This window comes from Tachypleus tridentatus, chromosome 12 (assembly GCF_004210375.1).
Source record: "Tachypleus tridentatus isolate NWPU-2018 chromosome 12, ASM421037v1, whole genome shotgun sequence".
NCBI lineage: Eukaryota > Metazoa > Arthropoda > Merostomata > Xiphosura > Limulidae > Tachypleus > Tachypleus tridentatus.
Window position 1 is genome coordinate 125,351,437 of NC_134836.1, and position 16,987 is coordinate 125,368,423.

At 36.4% G+C, this 16,987-nt stretch overlaps 1 pseudogene across 1 annotated transcript in view; it reads right to left on the reverse strand.

The window, feature by feature from the left end:
* LOC143234610 (dual oxidase maturation factor 2-like) overlaps positions 1-16,987 on the reverse strand; it is a 41,609-nt pseudogene that overhangs the window by 14,565 nt on the left and 10,057 nt on the right. Inside the window, exon 3 of the transcript XR_013018733.1 lies at positions 4,115-4,326. The product of XR_013018733.1 is annotated as a dual oxidase maturation factor 2-like (transcript). The remainder of the gene's footprint in view (positions 1-4,114; positions 4,327-16,987) is intronic.

The following is a 16,987-nucleotide window of genomic DNA, read 5'->3' on the forward strand; positions in this document are numbered from 1 at the left end:
TGTCTCTGGTCCATCACTGCTAAATTAGGGACGACCAGCGTTGTCTCTGGTCTATCACTGCTAAATTAGGGACGACCAGCGTTGTCTCTGGTCCATCACTGCTAAATTAGGGACGACCAGCGTTGTCTCTGGTCCATCACTGCTAAATTAGGGACGACCAGCGTTGTCTCTGGTCCATCACTGCTAAATTAGGGACGACCAGCGTTGTCTCTAGTCTATCACTGCTAAATTAGGGACGACCAGCGTTGTCTCTAGTCCATCACTGCTAAATTAGGGACGACCAGCGTTGTCTCTAGTCTATCACTGCTAAATTAGGGACGACCAGCGTTGTCTCTAGTCTATCACTGCTAAATTAGGGACGACCAGCGTTGTCTCTGGTCCATCACTTCTAAATTAGGGACGACCAGCGTTGTCTCTGGTCAATCATTTCTAAATTAGGGACGACCAGCGTTGTCTCTAGTCTATCACTGCTAAATTAGGGACGACCAGCGTTGTCTCTGGTCCATCACTTCTAAATTAGGGACGACCAGCGTTGTCTCTGGTCCATCACTTCTAAATTAGGGACGACCAGCGTTGTCTCTGGTCAATCATTTCTAAATTAGGGACGACCAGCGTTGTCTCTGGTCAATCATTTCTAAATTAGGGACGACCAGCGTTGTCTCTGGTCCATCATTTCTAAATTAGGGACGACCAGCGTTGTCTCTGGTCAATCATTTCTAAATTAGGGACGACCAGCGTTGTCTCTGGTCAATCATTTCTAAATTAGGGACGACCAGCGTTGTCTCTGGTCAATCATTTCTAAATTAGGGACGACCAGCGTTGTCTCTGGTCCATCATTTCTAAATTAGGGACGACCAGCGTTGTCTCTGGTCCATCATTTCTAAATTAGGGACGACCAGCGTTGTCTCTGGTCCATCATTTCTAAATTAGGGACGACCAGCGTTGTCTCTGGTCCATCACTTCTAAATTAGGGACGACCAGCGTTGTCTCTGGTCCATCACTTCTAAATTATTGACGACCAACGTTGTCTCTGGTCCATCACTTCTAAATTATTGACGACCAACGTTGTCTCTGGTCCATCATTTCTAAATTAGGGACGACCAGCGTTGTCTCTGGTCCATCATTTCTAAATTAGGGACGACCAGCGTTGTCTCTGGTCCATCACTTCTAAATTATTGACGACCAACGTTGTCTCTGGTCCATCATTTCTAAATTAGGGACGACCAGCGTTGTCTCTGGTCCATCTTTTCTAAATTAGGGACGACCGGTGTTGTCTCTAGTCCATCACTTCTAAATTAGGGACGACCAGCGTTGTCTCTGGTCCATCACTTCTAAATTAGGGACGACCAGCGTTGTCTCTGGTCCATCATTTCTAAATTAGGGACGACCAGCGTTGTCTCTGGTCCATCACTTCTAAATTAGGGACGACCAGCGTTGTCTCTAGTCCATCACTTCTAAATTAGGGACGACCGGTGTTGTCTCTAGTCCATCATTTCTAAATTAGGGACGACCGGCGTTGTCTCTGGTCCATCATTTCTAAATTAGGGACGACCAGCGTTGTCTCTGGTCCATCATTTCTAAATTAGGGACGACCAGCGTTCTCTCTAGTCCATCACTTCTATACTAGGGACGACCAGAGCGAAATTCAAACCAAATAAACACACGCTGCCAATCATTAGTAGGCTGTAAACAGGTTAAACAGTGGTAGGCTAACTGAACCCTAAACACAAATGTAGCTCTATTTTAAAAGGGTTTTATATGTAAAAATAGGGTTATGTGTGTTTATACATGACTGCTAATCGGAACTACTTTGTGAATAGCCAATGAAAATGTACGAGTTAACACTACCTCATGATTAGACAAGTCACGAGGAGGGTGCATTAATTAAAACTGTGGATAATGGACAAAATTTAACATATTTTAAGTGATGCAACAACACCGTAACAAGGGTCATTATCTCGGGTTCAGTAAGAGAGAGGAAGGTTGTGGTTTACACTGAACCTGACTCTCCCTGGTCCTAAACGTGGACCATATCCTGATACAGACAAAGTACAAACGACTGTAGTCATGGAAACCCAGTGTTTACAACTGTCAACAATAAGACACTGAAACAGAGACTGTCCCATGGTTAACACACAACGAATATAATCACACAAACAGAGGAAACCACCGACAACAATCTACTAAACATATAGGCAGCAAAACACGCACACTCAAACTGACCACACGACAAAACAAGCCAGAAAACACAACAGCTAAAACACAACAACACGAAAGAATAAGCCAGGTAACAGAAGCAGCCACAAACATATTCTGTGAATTCCTAACACCAAACAAAAACCCCATAGCCATGATGATAGTGTAATACTAACCATTAAAATAACCACAGAACACTTAACACCGTTACTACCTTAGACAATTCAGTTTCTTGTACGTCTACAAAGAACATATACAAATACACAGTAAATATAAGTCAAGAAAGATACAACATGGCCTGGACATAGCCCTGAAACAGAAGTTTCAGTGTAAACTGTTCGACATCCAGATCAGCTTATTTAAAACCAAGTTTAGAATACCTGACAGGAGAAAGGAAAAACCAGACCCTCCCGAGTTGGCAAAAGACCTATATCCCCATGATTGATTGATTCGTGTCATGTTTGTACCGCTAAATTAGTTCTAGAATGTTCCGTTAGGGGAGACAATCTCCTATACTATCAAGTAAAGGCCCATAAAAACAAAACAAAAACCTATTACGTTTATCAAACAGATTATCTCGTACTTAAGGTTGTTGACACGTGAGTGAGCTGTCGTCACTTGAGTCTGTAAACTATGATTGGTCACTATTTCTTCCCATGTTACAACACGAGCATTCACTTCGTAGACGTGTTCGTCTTCTATCTTGCTCTAACTAATTTTGATTACGGGAATGTAAATAGGTATCTTTCCGCCTGAACTCGCCTTTACATATACTTATATAGTGAAAGAATTCGATACATTGTTTCATTTTACTCAAGGATAAAACAATGAAACTAATGTCTTATACAATATACTAGTACTAGGTACTAAGTAATACGATGTCACGATATAGGCTCGTGGAGGATGACGGTTCATTAGTTAATTATCACATCTTAACAATAAGCATCTAATAACACTCGAAATCAGTATGTCACGAGATGCTGACCTATATTTTAAAAAACGTCAGATAACGCAGAAATAAGTAACAACTCATTCGCGTCGAGATAAAGTTCCTGTACCATTTTACACTATTGAAACAGTAATGAAACTTTCAAAGCCATTAAACTCAATTTTACGAACAGGACGACGCGCAGTGAAATGAATAACATGTGCCACACACTTCTGTAAGCAGTGTAGTGAAGGAGGGCAACAGTTTGATTGTAATTATCGAAAACTTTGTTTTAATTTTATCTGTTTACACGGGCAAACAGATCTAGTAAGAGATTTGTTTACCTTTCTTAAATTTATAACTTACTTTGTATAACTTTAGTAGGTGCACATGCAAGTTGTTGGAACGATATGTAAAACATACAAACCTTCTTAGTGGTAAAAAAGTGACTTGATGTTACTGTTAACAACTAGGGCGTCATAATAAATAAACTTGATGTTACTGTTAACAACTAGGGCGTCATAATAAATAAACTTACTGTTCTCTAAGTTCAGAGTAAGTCCAGTTTAATCTACAATTTGATCAACATGTGTTATTGTGTTATATTAGTTTAGGGAGAATTACACTTCTCATCACTAACCCTAAAGTTAACCTAAGACAGATAAGCTGGACTTAAATCACAGCGAAAAATATCAAACATATTGTTGGTGTGAAGGTCCTTTATAGTTAGTACGAGAGAAACCTATAGACTAAATCAAAGCAAGTATATTTTGAAATTAGGCACACAGATATTTGTTCGTTTTCAAACTTTGAATATTTTTAGACATCTTGAAGTGACCAATAGATAACTTTAAAAATGTCCCCTAAAATTGAATCACCTTTTGTTTATATTCAATGAACGTTTTGTCTCCTTTCAAAAAAGCAGTTGTTATAGTAAAACTAGACGAGGAACGAGAAGAGGTCCAACGTATTCATTTCAAAAGGACTTACCTGTACCAAGGACGAGCCAGAAACACCATCCATATTCAAACGTTAGGGTTCCGTCCTCGAAGGGAATGACTAAAGGCTTACGAGGCAGTAAGAGAGCATAGATGGCGTTAGTGACTAACATGGCAGCTCCCGTGAGCTGCAAGCAGAAGGCTCCATATCTTGGAACAGTACAGAGAAGAATGTCCATCAGCAGCCACAATGCAAACGCGGTCCTGTGGGAGGAAGAGATAAGTACAGGACATCGTTACAGAAAACTGCGAAAATCCATGTCGTGACTTTATGCCTAAAACTATTTAACTAACCTTAAATGGTTATAGAAAGAAACGCTTTTGCTGTGTAACACAATACAGGAGGATTCTGTGAGTTGTGAGGGCAGTAGTCAAGTGAATTGGTTTTAGACTAATCTTAGCCAAACTAAAACAAGACGATGTGTTACGTATAATTAGTAACTTTAAATAAACCAATTAGGACTTCATTTATTAGTAAGGGGTACCGAGTTAGGATATTAAATGTAATAACATGGATAATACTGGGGCAGTTGAAATACTAAAAACAGGATATTCTACTCATAAGAATTGTGATTAAAGTGGCTTAATTGGCTCAAATTTCATGTTAAAAAATTCATCTGATAAATAAAAGTGGTCCGGCATGGACAAGTGTGTTAAGGCATTCGACTCGTAATCCGAGGGTCGTGGGTTCGAATCCGGTCGCTCCAAACATGCTCACCCTTTCAGTCGTGGTGGCGTTATAATGTGACGGTCAATCCCACTATTCGTTGGTAAAAGAGTAGCCCAAGAGTTGGCGGTGGGTGGTGATGACTAGCTGCCTTCCCTCTAGTCTTACACTGCTAAATTAGGGATGGCTAGCGCAGATAGCCCTGGAGTAGCTTTGCGCGAAATTCAAAAACAAAATAAAAGTCCATTTTTAACCCTTATCCTTCTCAGTGTGCTCCTCAACTGAAGTTCATCACTCATCAGTGATGTCTAATGTCTATATTAGACTTTACCTTCTTTAGTTTCAACTGAAGTACATCACTCATCAGTGATGTCTAATGTCTATATTAAACTTTATCTTTTTTAGTTTCAACTGAAGTACACCACTCATCAGTGATGTCTAATGTCTATATTAGACTTTACCTTCTTTAGTTTCAACTGAAGTACACCACTCATCAGTGATGTCTAATGTCTATATTAGACTTTACCTTCTTTAGTTTCAACTGAAGTACACCACTCATCAGTGATGTCTAATGTCTATATTATACTTTACCTTCTTTAGTTTCAACTGAAGTACACCACTCATCAGTGATGTCTAATGTCTATATTAGACTTTACCTTCTTTAGTTTCAACTGAAGTACACCACTCATCAGTGATGTCTAATGTCTATATTAGACTTTATCTTCTTTAGTTTTAATCTTATTTAAGGATGGGAGCCTAAAACAAAAAGGAAGATCCCAAAAGTCGGTTATGGTACTAATCCAGAAATTCAATGACTTTTGAGGATTTTAACAGATCACATGTAAAGATTACTAACCTCATAACCAGCTACCAATGGTGGATATTTCATTCAGTATCACCTACTGTCAAGTTAATGATTTGTCCATATCAGTAATGGATATTTCGTTCAGTACCACCTACTGTCAAGTTACTGGTTTGTCCATATCAGTAATGGATATTTCGTTCAGTACCACCTACTGTCAAGTTACTGGTTTGTCCATATCAGTAGTGGATATTTCGTTCAGTACCACCTACTGTCAAGATGGTTTGTCCATATCAGTAATGGATATTTCGTTCAGTACCACCTACTGTCAAGTTACTGGTTTGTCCATATCAGTAGTGGATATTTCGTTCAGTACCACCTACTGTCAAGATGGTTTGTCCATATCAGTAATGGATATTTCGTTCAGTACCACCTACTGTCAAGTTACTGGTTTGTCCATATCAGTAATGGATATTTCGTTCAGTACCACCTACTGTCAAGTTACTGGTTTGTCCATATCAGTAATGGATATTTCGTTCAGTACCACCTACTGTCAAGATGGTTTGTCCATATCAGTAATGGATATTTCGTTCAGTACCACCTACTGTCAAGATGGTTTGTCCATATCAGTAGTGGATATTTCGTTCAGTACCACCTACTGTCAAGATGGTTTGTCCATATCAGTAATGGATATTTCGTTCAGTACCACCTACTGTCAAGTTACTGGTTTGTCCATATCAGTAATGGATATTTCGTTCAGTACCACCTGTCAAGTTACTGGTTTGTCCATATCAGTAGTGGATATTTCGTTCAGTACCACCTACTGTCAAGTTACTGGTTTGTCCATATCAGTATTGGATATTTCGTTCAGTACCACCTACTGTCAAGTTACTGGTTTGTCCATATCAGTAATGGATATTTCGTTCAGTACCACCTACTGTCAAGTTACTGGTTTGTCCATATCAGTAGTGGATATTTCGTTCAGTACCACCTACTGTCAAGTTAATGATTTATCCATATCAGTAATGGATATTTCGTTCAGTACCACCTACTGTCAAGATGGTTTGTCCATATCAGTAATGGATATTTCGTTCAGTACCACCTACTGTCAAGTTACTGGTTTGTCCATATCAGTAGTGGATATTTCGTTCAGTACCACCTACTGTCAAGATGGTTTGTCCATATCAGTAATGGATATTTCGTTCAGTACCACCTACTGTCAAGATGGTTTGTCCATATCAGTAATGGATATTTCGTTCAGTACCACCTACTGTCAAGATGGTTTGTCCATATCAGTAGTGGATATTTCGTTCAGTACCACCTACTGTCAAGATGGTTTGTCCATATCAGTAATGGATATTTCGTTCAGTACCACCTACTGTCAAGTTACTGGTTTGTCCATATCAGTAGTGGATATTTCGTTCAGTACCACCTACTGTCAAGATGGTTTGTCCATATCAGTAATGGATATTTCGTTCAGTACCACCTACTGTCAAGTTACTGGTTTGTCCATATCAGTAATGGATATTTCGTTCAGTACCACCTACTGTCAAGATGGTTTGTCCATATCAGTAATGGATATTTCGTTCAGTACCACCTACTGTCAAGATGGTTTGTCCATATCAGTAATGGATATTTCGTTCAGTACCACCTACTGTCAAGTTACTGGTTTGTCCATATCAGTAATGGATATTTCGTTCAGTACCACCTACTGTCAAGGTACAGGTTTGTTCATAAAGTTTACTTTCTATCAGAGTCCTTAAGGACGAATGAACTCAACCCATAACCACTTAGTTTTGTAAACATTTTTTTCTGTTTAATCTTGTTTGGTTTTTTTCAGTAATTGCTAAATTAGAAACGTGGCGGATATTAAACATTTAACAATCATTCACTCTCCATGATTTTCACAGAACATCTGTTGTTGCATTAAAGTCGCTACCTTCAGTATTGAACTAAGTTTTCGGTATTATCCACCGTTTTCAAAGTTTCTTCACTAGTCCTGATTAACTGGTTTAATACGTGAACTGAAGAGGTTTTATCTTATTATAGGAACGTATATGTATACACACAGACACACCAGATAGGCTGAATCTCTGTAGAGTCACGAGAATTGATGTGTATATTTTTAGACAATTTTAATGAGAATGTTTATTTTATATCTAGAATCACAATTAGTTTTAACATTGTTCTGTATTAAAACACAGAAAAGCGGGCGAAAAACAAACAGGTAATAAATACCTAACGTCAGAAAAAAATTATAAATTCTACTGTGTCATGGTTGTACTTCATGGCTTTTATTTTTCTCAGAGCAAATATCAAGGACACTTAGTCTTTCAGTACTGTAGTTAGTTCTCAGATATGACAAAATACCTGGACAGTTAGTCTTTCAGTACTGTAGTTAGTTCTCAGATACGACAAAACACCAGGACAATAAGTCCTCAGTACTGTAGTTAGTTCTCAGATACGACAAAACTCCAGGACACTGAGTTCTCAGTACTGTAGTTAGTTCTCAGATACGACAAAACACCTGGACACTAAGTCCTCAGTACTGCAGTTAGTTCTCAGATACGACAAAACACCAGGACACTAACTCCTCAGTACTGTAGTTAGTTCTCAGATACGACAAAACACCAGGACACTAAGTTCTCAGTACTGTAGTTAGTTCTCAGATACGACAAAACACCAGGACACTAAGTTCTCAGTACTGTAGTTAGTTCTCAGATACGACAAAACACCAGGACACTAAGTCCTCAGTACTGTAGTTAGTCCTCAGATACGACAAAACACCAGGACAATAAGTCCTCAGTACTGTAGTTGGTTCTCAGATACGACAAAACACCAGGACACTAAGTCTTCAGTACTGTAGTTAGTTCTCAGATACGACAAAACACCTGGACACTAAGTCCTCAGCTCTTTAGTCAGTTCTTACATACGACAAAATACCTGGACACTTAATCCTCAGCTTTTTAGTCAGTTCTTACATACGACAAAATACCTGGACACTTAGTCCTCAGCTCTTTAGTCAGTTCTTACATTCGACAAAATACCTGGACACTTCGTCCTCAGCTCTTTAGTCAGTTCTTACGTATGACAAAATACCTGGACACTTCGTCCTCAGCTCTTTAGTCAGTTTTTACGTATGACAAAACACCTGGACACTTAGTCCTCAGCTCTTTAGTCAGTTTTTACATACGACAAAATACCTGGAAACACAGTCCTCAGCTCTTTAGTCAGTTATTACGTATGACAAAACACCTGGACACTTAGTCCTCAGCTCTTTAGTCAGTTCTTACATACGACAAAACACCTGGACACTTAGTCCTCAGCTCATTAGTCAGTTTTTACATACGACAAAATACCTGGACACACAGTCCTCAGCTCTTTAGTCAGTTCTTACGTATGACAAAACACCTGGACACTTAGTCCTCAGCTCTTTAGTCAGTTCTTACATGTGACAAAACACCTGGACACACAGTCCTCAGCTCTTTAGTCAGTTCTTACGTATGACAAAACACCTGGACACACAGTCCTCATTGCTTTAATGTTGAGGAATAAATAGGAACAGCATGTCTCAGCCATGTCTTCTGTTGTGATTTATTTTCTTAGACATGACAGAAAACCTGAGTCACTGACAGAAGTTCTGTAATTGTTTTTCAGTTACAGAGATACACGTGGGAACTTAGTGCCTTCTTGGTAATTAAGCAGTATCACATTTTTTATTAACTTAGAAGTAACTCAAGGCACTCTGGCTCTGCTGTTAACCACATACCACAACAGGACAGCTGAGTACTTATCTCTCAGATCTGTGACAGTTTCTCAGGTAAGACAGGGCATATCAGTGCTTAGCCCTAATCTATGTGAATAGTTGTCAAACGTAACAGGAACCTAAGCACATTTATTCTCATGTTCTGTGGTCAGTTCTGGCAAAACAAGGAAACCGAGTGCATAGTTCTGTTCTGTGTAAATAGTTAACAGACGTAACAGAAATCAGGGAACATGTCTCTTAGATCTGTAGTCAGTTCTAGTACAACAGAATTTCCGAGTCGTTGTGTAAATAATTCTCAGGTACAAAATGGGACCTTAGTAATTAACCTCCTCTAAGTTATTTAAGTAAATGTTATTTTCAAAATATTATGGCCAGAAATATGCATTTCTTCAAAGTTATATAATTGTAGTTCAATAATAGTTTCTGGCATAAAAATTTGGAGGTACTTTCAAAAAACACACTTTTATAACTTTTATCAACTGAACAAGGATAAGTATTACCATGGAAACCTTTGGCATCCCCTATGACGTCATTGCTTAGTATTTAAATCCGTCTTGCGGATTATATGCCAGAAGCTTCAGCCTATCTAGAACAGGACGAAAAGCCCATTTGGATAAAAGAAACTAATACACTATATTTTCTTAGTTTCAAACTTTATGTGTTTGACAGTGAGTTGTTAATAGTTAATGATCGGTAAACTCATTCACTGACTTTCGAGAACAGAACCATTCAAAGTAATAAACTCACTGTCTTAATATATATTACGATCTGAAGTTTTTCACATTCTCTTCTTAAAAAGAAAAGAAAAAAGTAAAACGCCCTCTATTATAAACCACACTGCTTCACTGAACTACCAGGTTAATAATTCCAGTTTCCTTATCACATTAACGATTCATATTTAAGAGTTCGATAAGCTTTTAATATAGGAAACGCCCCCTTAAAATGTACCCGATGTTGTGGTCACATGACTAAGTAATTTATAATTCACGTGGCTTCGTCAAAATATTTCCCAGTTATTTTTAAGGTACTTGAAACTGTATTTAGTTTTATTTCGTATTTTCTTTTATCCGTAATGAAACAGTGCCACTGTTTGTGTCGTCACGCTTTCCTTAACATAAAAGTGGGATTTAAACCACATCTCTCTATAGCTGTTGTACGAACGTGGAGTGTATTACGCGTTCTGCTCTAAATAACTATCTCAATCACAGTAAAATATTTGACAAATCCATCAGACCGAAGAAAACACAGAATAGTTAGGTTTTGCATTAAGAATAAGCTGTGTCGAATGGCTGTGCTATCATTTCTCTTTACTCCCCCCTACAACAGCAGAGTGAATGAACGTTTCTATGGAAACTTACAACATTATGAACAGCGGATTAAACATTTCAGAAGTTCACTATTACATATCTATTATTGATTAGTTTAATACACAAGTTCACTATTGCATATCTATTATTGACTAGTTTAATATAGAAGTTCACTATTACATATCTATTATTGACTAGTTTAATATAGAAGTGCACTATTACATATCTATTATTGATTAGTTTAATATACAAGTTCACTATTACATATCTATTATTGACTAGTTTAATATGGAATTTCACTATTAAATATCTATTATTGACTAGTTTAATACAGAAGTTCACTATTACATATCTATTATTGACTAGTTTAATATAGAATTTCACTATTACATATCTATTATTGACTAGATTAATATACAAGTTCACTATTACATATCTATTATTGACTAGATTAATATACAAGTTCACTATTACATATCTATTATTGACTAGTTTATTATATAAGCTCACTATTACATATCTATTATTGACTGGTTTAATATAGAATTTCACTATTACATATCTATTATTGACTAGTTTAATATAGAATTTCACTATTACATATCTATTATTGACTAGTTTAATATACAAGTTCACTATTACATATCTATTATTGACTAGTTTAATATACAAGTTCACTATTACATATCTATTATTGACTAGTTTAATATACAAGTTCACTATTACATATCTATTATTGACTAGTTTAATATACAAGTTCACTATTACATATCTATTATTGACTAGTTTAATATACAAGCTCACTATTACATATCTATTATTGATTAGTTTAATATACAAGTTCACTATTACATATCTACTATTGACTAGTTTAATATACAAGCTCACTATTACATATCTATTATTGACTAGTTTAATATACAAGCTCACTATTACATATCTATTATTGACTAGTTTAATATACAAGCTCACTATTACATATCTATTATTGACTAGTTTAATACAGAAGTTCACTATTACATATCTATTATTGACTAGTTTAATATACAAGTTCACTATTACATATCTATTATTGACTAGTTTAATATACAAGTTCACTATTACATATCTATTATAGATTAGTTTAATATACAAGCTCACTATTACATATCTATTATTGACTAGTTTAATATACAAGTTCACTACTACATATCTATTATTGACTAGTTTAATATACAAGTTCACTATTACATATCTATTATTGACTAGTTTAATATAGAAGTGCACTATTACATATCTATTATTGACTAGTTTAATATAGAAGTGCACTATTACATATCTATTATTGACTAGTTTAATATAGAAGTTCACTATTACATATCTATTATTGACTAGTTTAATATAGAAGTGCACTATTACATATCTATTATTGATTAGTTTAATATACAAGCTCACTATTACATATCTATTATTGACTAGTTTAATATAGAATTTCACTGTTACATATCTATTATTGACTAGTTTAATATACAAGCTCACTATTACATATCTGTTTTTGATTAGTTTAATATAGAATTTCACTATTACATATCTATTATTGACTAGTTTAATATACAAGTTCACTACTACATATCTATTATTGATTAGTTTAATATAGAATTTCACTATTACATATCTATTATTGACTAGTTTAATATACAAGTTCACTACTACATATCTATTATTGATTAGTTTAATATAGAATTTCACTATTACATATCTATTATTGACTAGTTTAATATACAAGTTCACTACTACATATCTATTATTGACTAGTTTAATATAGAAGTTCACTATTACATATCTATTATTGACTAGTTTAATATAGAAGTGCACTATTACATATCTATTATTGATTAGTTTAATATACAAGCTCACTATTACATATCTATTATTGACTAGTTTAATATAGAATTTCACTGTTACATATCTATTATTGACTAGTTTAATATACAAGCTCACTATTACATATCTGTTTTTGATTAGTTTAATATACAAGCTCACTATTACATATCTATTATTGACTAGTTTAATATACAAGTTCACTACTACATATCTATTACTGACTAGTTTAATCTAGTTATTCATACGAACAAGGAATTAAAGTAATTTTCTCAACAAATCCGTTGCTTAACTTTGGTCTGTATATTAATTTACCTCAAAACTTCATGAAAATCTATCAGTTGAGCTCAAGTTCTTTACAAAATTCGAACACTACGTCATAAAGTTAAACCGAGAGAACAGTGTACTCTACAGGAACTATATAACATTAATAAACCGAGAGAGCAGTGTACTCTACAGAAACTATATAACACTAATAAACCGAGAGAACAGTGTACTCTACAAAAACTATATAACACTAATAAACCCAGAGAACAGTGTACTCTACAGAAACTATATAACACTAATAAACCCAGAGAACAGTGTACTCTACAGAAACTATATAACATTAATAAACCGAGAGAACAGATTACTCTACAGAAACTATATAACACTAATAAACCCAGAGAACAGAGTACTCTAGAGGAACTATATAACATTAATAAACCGAGAGAGCAGTGTACTCTACAGAAACTATATAACACTAATAAACCGAGAGAACAGTGTACTCTACAGAAACTATATAACACTAATAAACCGAGAGAACAGTGTACTCTACAGGGACTATATAACACTAATAAACCGAGAGAACAGTGTACTCTACAGGGACTATATAACACTAATAAACCGAGAGAACAGTGTACTCTACAGGGACTATATAACACTAATAAACCGAGAGAACAGTGTACTCTACAGAAACTATATAACACTAATAAACCGAGAGAACAGTGTACTCTACAGAAACTATATAACATTAATAAACCCAGAGAACAGTGTACTCTACAGGGACTATATAACATTAATAAACCCAGAGAACAGTGTACTCTACAGGGACTATATAACATTAATAAACCCAGAGAACAGTGTACTCTACAGGGACTATATAACACTAATAAACCGAGAGAACAGTGTACTCTACAGAAACTATATAACACTAATAAACCGAGAGAACAGTGTACTCTACAGAAACTATATAACACTAATAAACCGAGAGAACAGTGTACTCTACAGAAACTATATAACACTAATAAACCGAGAGAACAGTGTACTCTACAGGAACTATATAACACTAATAAACCGAGAGAACAGTGTACTCTACAGAAACTATATAACACTAATAAACCGAGAGAACAGTGTACTCTACAGAAACTATATAACACTAATAAACCGAGAGAACAGTGTACTCTACAGAAACTATATAACATTAATAAACCGAGAGAACAGTGTACACCACAGGAACTATATAACACTAATAAACCCAGAGAACAGTGTACTCTACAGAAACTATATAACACTAATAAACCGAGAGAACAGTGTACTCTACAGGAACTATATAACACTAATAAACCGAGAGAACAGTGTACTCTACAGAAACTATATAACACTAATAAACCGAGAGAACAGTGTACTCTACAGAAACTATATAACACTAATAAACCCAGAGAACAGTGTACTCTACAGAAACTATATAACACTAATAAACCCAGAGAACAGTGTACTCTACAGAAACTATATAACACTAATAAACCCAGAGAACAGTGTACTCTACAGAAACTATATAACACTAATAAACCCAGAGAACAGTGTACTCTACAGAAACTATATAACACTAATAAACCCAGAGAACAGTGTACTCTACAGAAACTATATAACACTAATAAACCGAGAGAACAGTGTACTCTACAGAAACTATATAACACTAATAAACCGAGAGAACAGTGTACTCTACAGAAACTATATAACACTAATAAACCGAGAGAACAGTGTACTCTACAGAAACTATATAACACTAATAAACCCAGAGAACAGTGTACTCTACAGAAACTATATAACATTAATAAACCGAGAGAACAGTGTACTCTACAGAAACTATATAACACTAATAAACCGAGAGAACAGTGTACTCTACAGAAACTATATAACACTAATAAACCCAGAGAACAGTGTACTCTACAGAAACTATATAACATTAATAAACCGAGAGAACAGTGTACTCTACAGAAACTATATAACATTAATAAACCGAGAGAACAGTGTACTCTACAGAAACTATATAACACTAATAAACCGAGAGAACAGTGTACTCTACAGAAACTATATAACATTAATAAACCGAGAGAACAGTGTACTCTACAGAAACTATATAACACTAATAAACCGAGAGAACAGTGTACTCTACAGAAACTATATAACATTAATAAACCGAGAGAACAGTGTACTCTACAGAAACTATATAACATTAATAAACCGAGAGAACAGTGTACTCTAGAGGAACTATATAACATTAATAAACCCAGAGAACAGTGTACTCTACAGAAACTATATAACACTAATAAACCGAGAGAACAGTGTACTCTACAGAAACTATATAACATTAATAAACCGAGAGAACAGTGTACTCTACAGGAACTATATAACATTAATAAAAGAAACCTTAAGACAACTGAAAACAAGTAAGTTTTCTAGAGCTTATTGTTTTGCACTGTATGACCCAACGGTTTGACGTTAATAATGCTAATGTTACAATGAACTATTGTTTACATTGAAAGATTAAATCTACAAATACAACAAGTTGTCCGTACGTAGAAACAGGTAATTCATCACAGAAAACGAAAATGTACATATTGTTGAAACTAACATTAAAACTGACTCTGATGTTACACAGGTCGATCTAAAAACTGACTCTGATGTTACACAGGTTAACATTAAACTGACTCCCATGTTACACATAGTAAGATCATTATGTTTAAAAAGTTCAGTCTTTAAACCAGTCCTTGTTTGTCTTCTCAAACTTACTCTTTATTACAGTGTTTAGAACCAGATATCAAGTGCAACCAGAACGAAAAGCCACGTTAATTGCGTTCTTTTATCTTGTTTCTACTTGTCCCCATGAGTCGACAAACTTGATCTCTGGTTCTGAAAACTGTCCCCACGAGTCGACACTCTCGATCTCTGGTTCTGAAAACTGTCCCCACGAGTCGACACTCTCGATCTCTGGTTCTAAAAACTGTCCCCACGAGTCGACAGACTTGATCTCTGGTTCTAAAAACTGTCCCCACGAGTCGACAGACGTGATCTCTGGTTCTGAAAACTGTCCCCATGAGTCGACAGACTTGATCTCTGGTTCTAAAAATTGTCCCCATGAGTCGACACTCTCGATCTCTGGTTCTGAAAACTGTCCCCACGAGTCGACACTCTCGATCTCTGGTTCTGAAAACTGTTCCCATGAGTCGACACTCTCGATCTCTGGTTCTGAAAACTGTTCCCATGAGTCGACACTCTCGATCTCTGGTTCTGAAAACTGTCCCCACGAGTCGACACTCTCGATCTCTGGTTCTGAAAACTGTCCCCACGAGTCGACACTCTCGATCTCTGGTTCTGAAAACTGTCCCCACGAGTCGACACTCTCGATCTCTGGTTCTGAAAACTGTCCCCACGAGTCGACACTCTCGATCTCTGGTTCTAAAAATTGTCCCCATGAGTCGACAAACGTGATCTCTGATTCTGAAAACTGTCCCCATGAGTCGACAGTCGTGATCTCTGGTTCTGAAAACTGTCCCCGTGAATCGACAGACGTGATCTCTGGTTCTGAAAACTGTCCCCATGAGTCAACAGACGTGATCTCTGGTTCTGAAAACTGTCCCCATGAGTCGACAGACATGATCTCTGGTTCTAAAAACTGTCTCCGTAAGTCGACAGACTTGATCTCTGGTTCTGAAAATTGTCCTCAGGAGTCGACAGACTTGATCTCTGGTTCTAAAAAACTGTCCCCATAAGTCGACAGACTTGATCTCTGGTTCTGAAGACTGTCTCCGTAAGTCGACAGACTTGATCTCTGGTTCTAAAAACTGTCCCCATGAGTCGACAGACTTGATCTCTGGTTCTGAAAACTGTCCCCATAAGTCAACAGACTTGATCTCTGGTTCTAAAAACTGTCCCCATAAGTCGACAGACTTGATCTCTGGTTCTGAAAACTGTCCCCATGAGTCGACAGACTTGATCTCTGGTTCTGAAAACTGTCCCCATGAGTCGACAGACTTGATCTCTGGTTCTAAAAAACTGTCCCCATAAGTCGACAGACTTGATCTCTGGTTCTGAAAACTGTCCCCAGGAGTTGACAGACTTGATCTCTCGTTCTGAAAACTGTTCCTAGGAGTCGACAGACTTGATCTCTGGTTCTAAAAACTGTCTCCGTAAGTCGACAG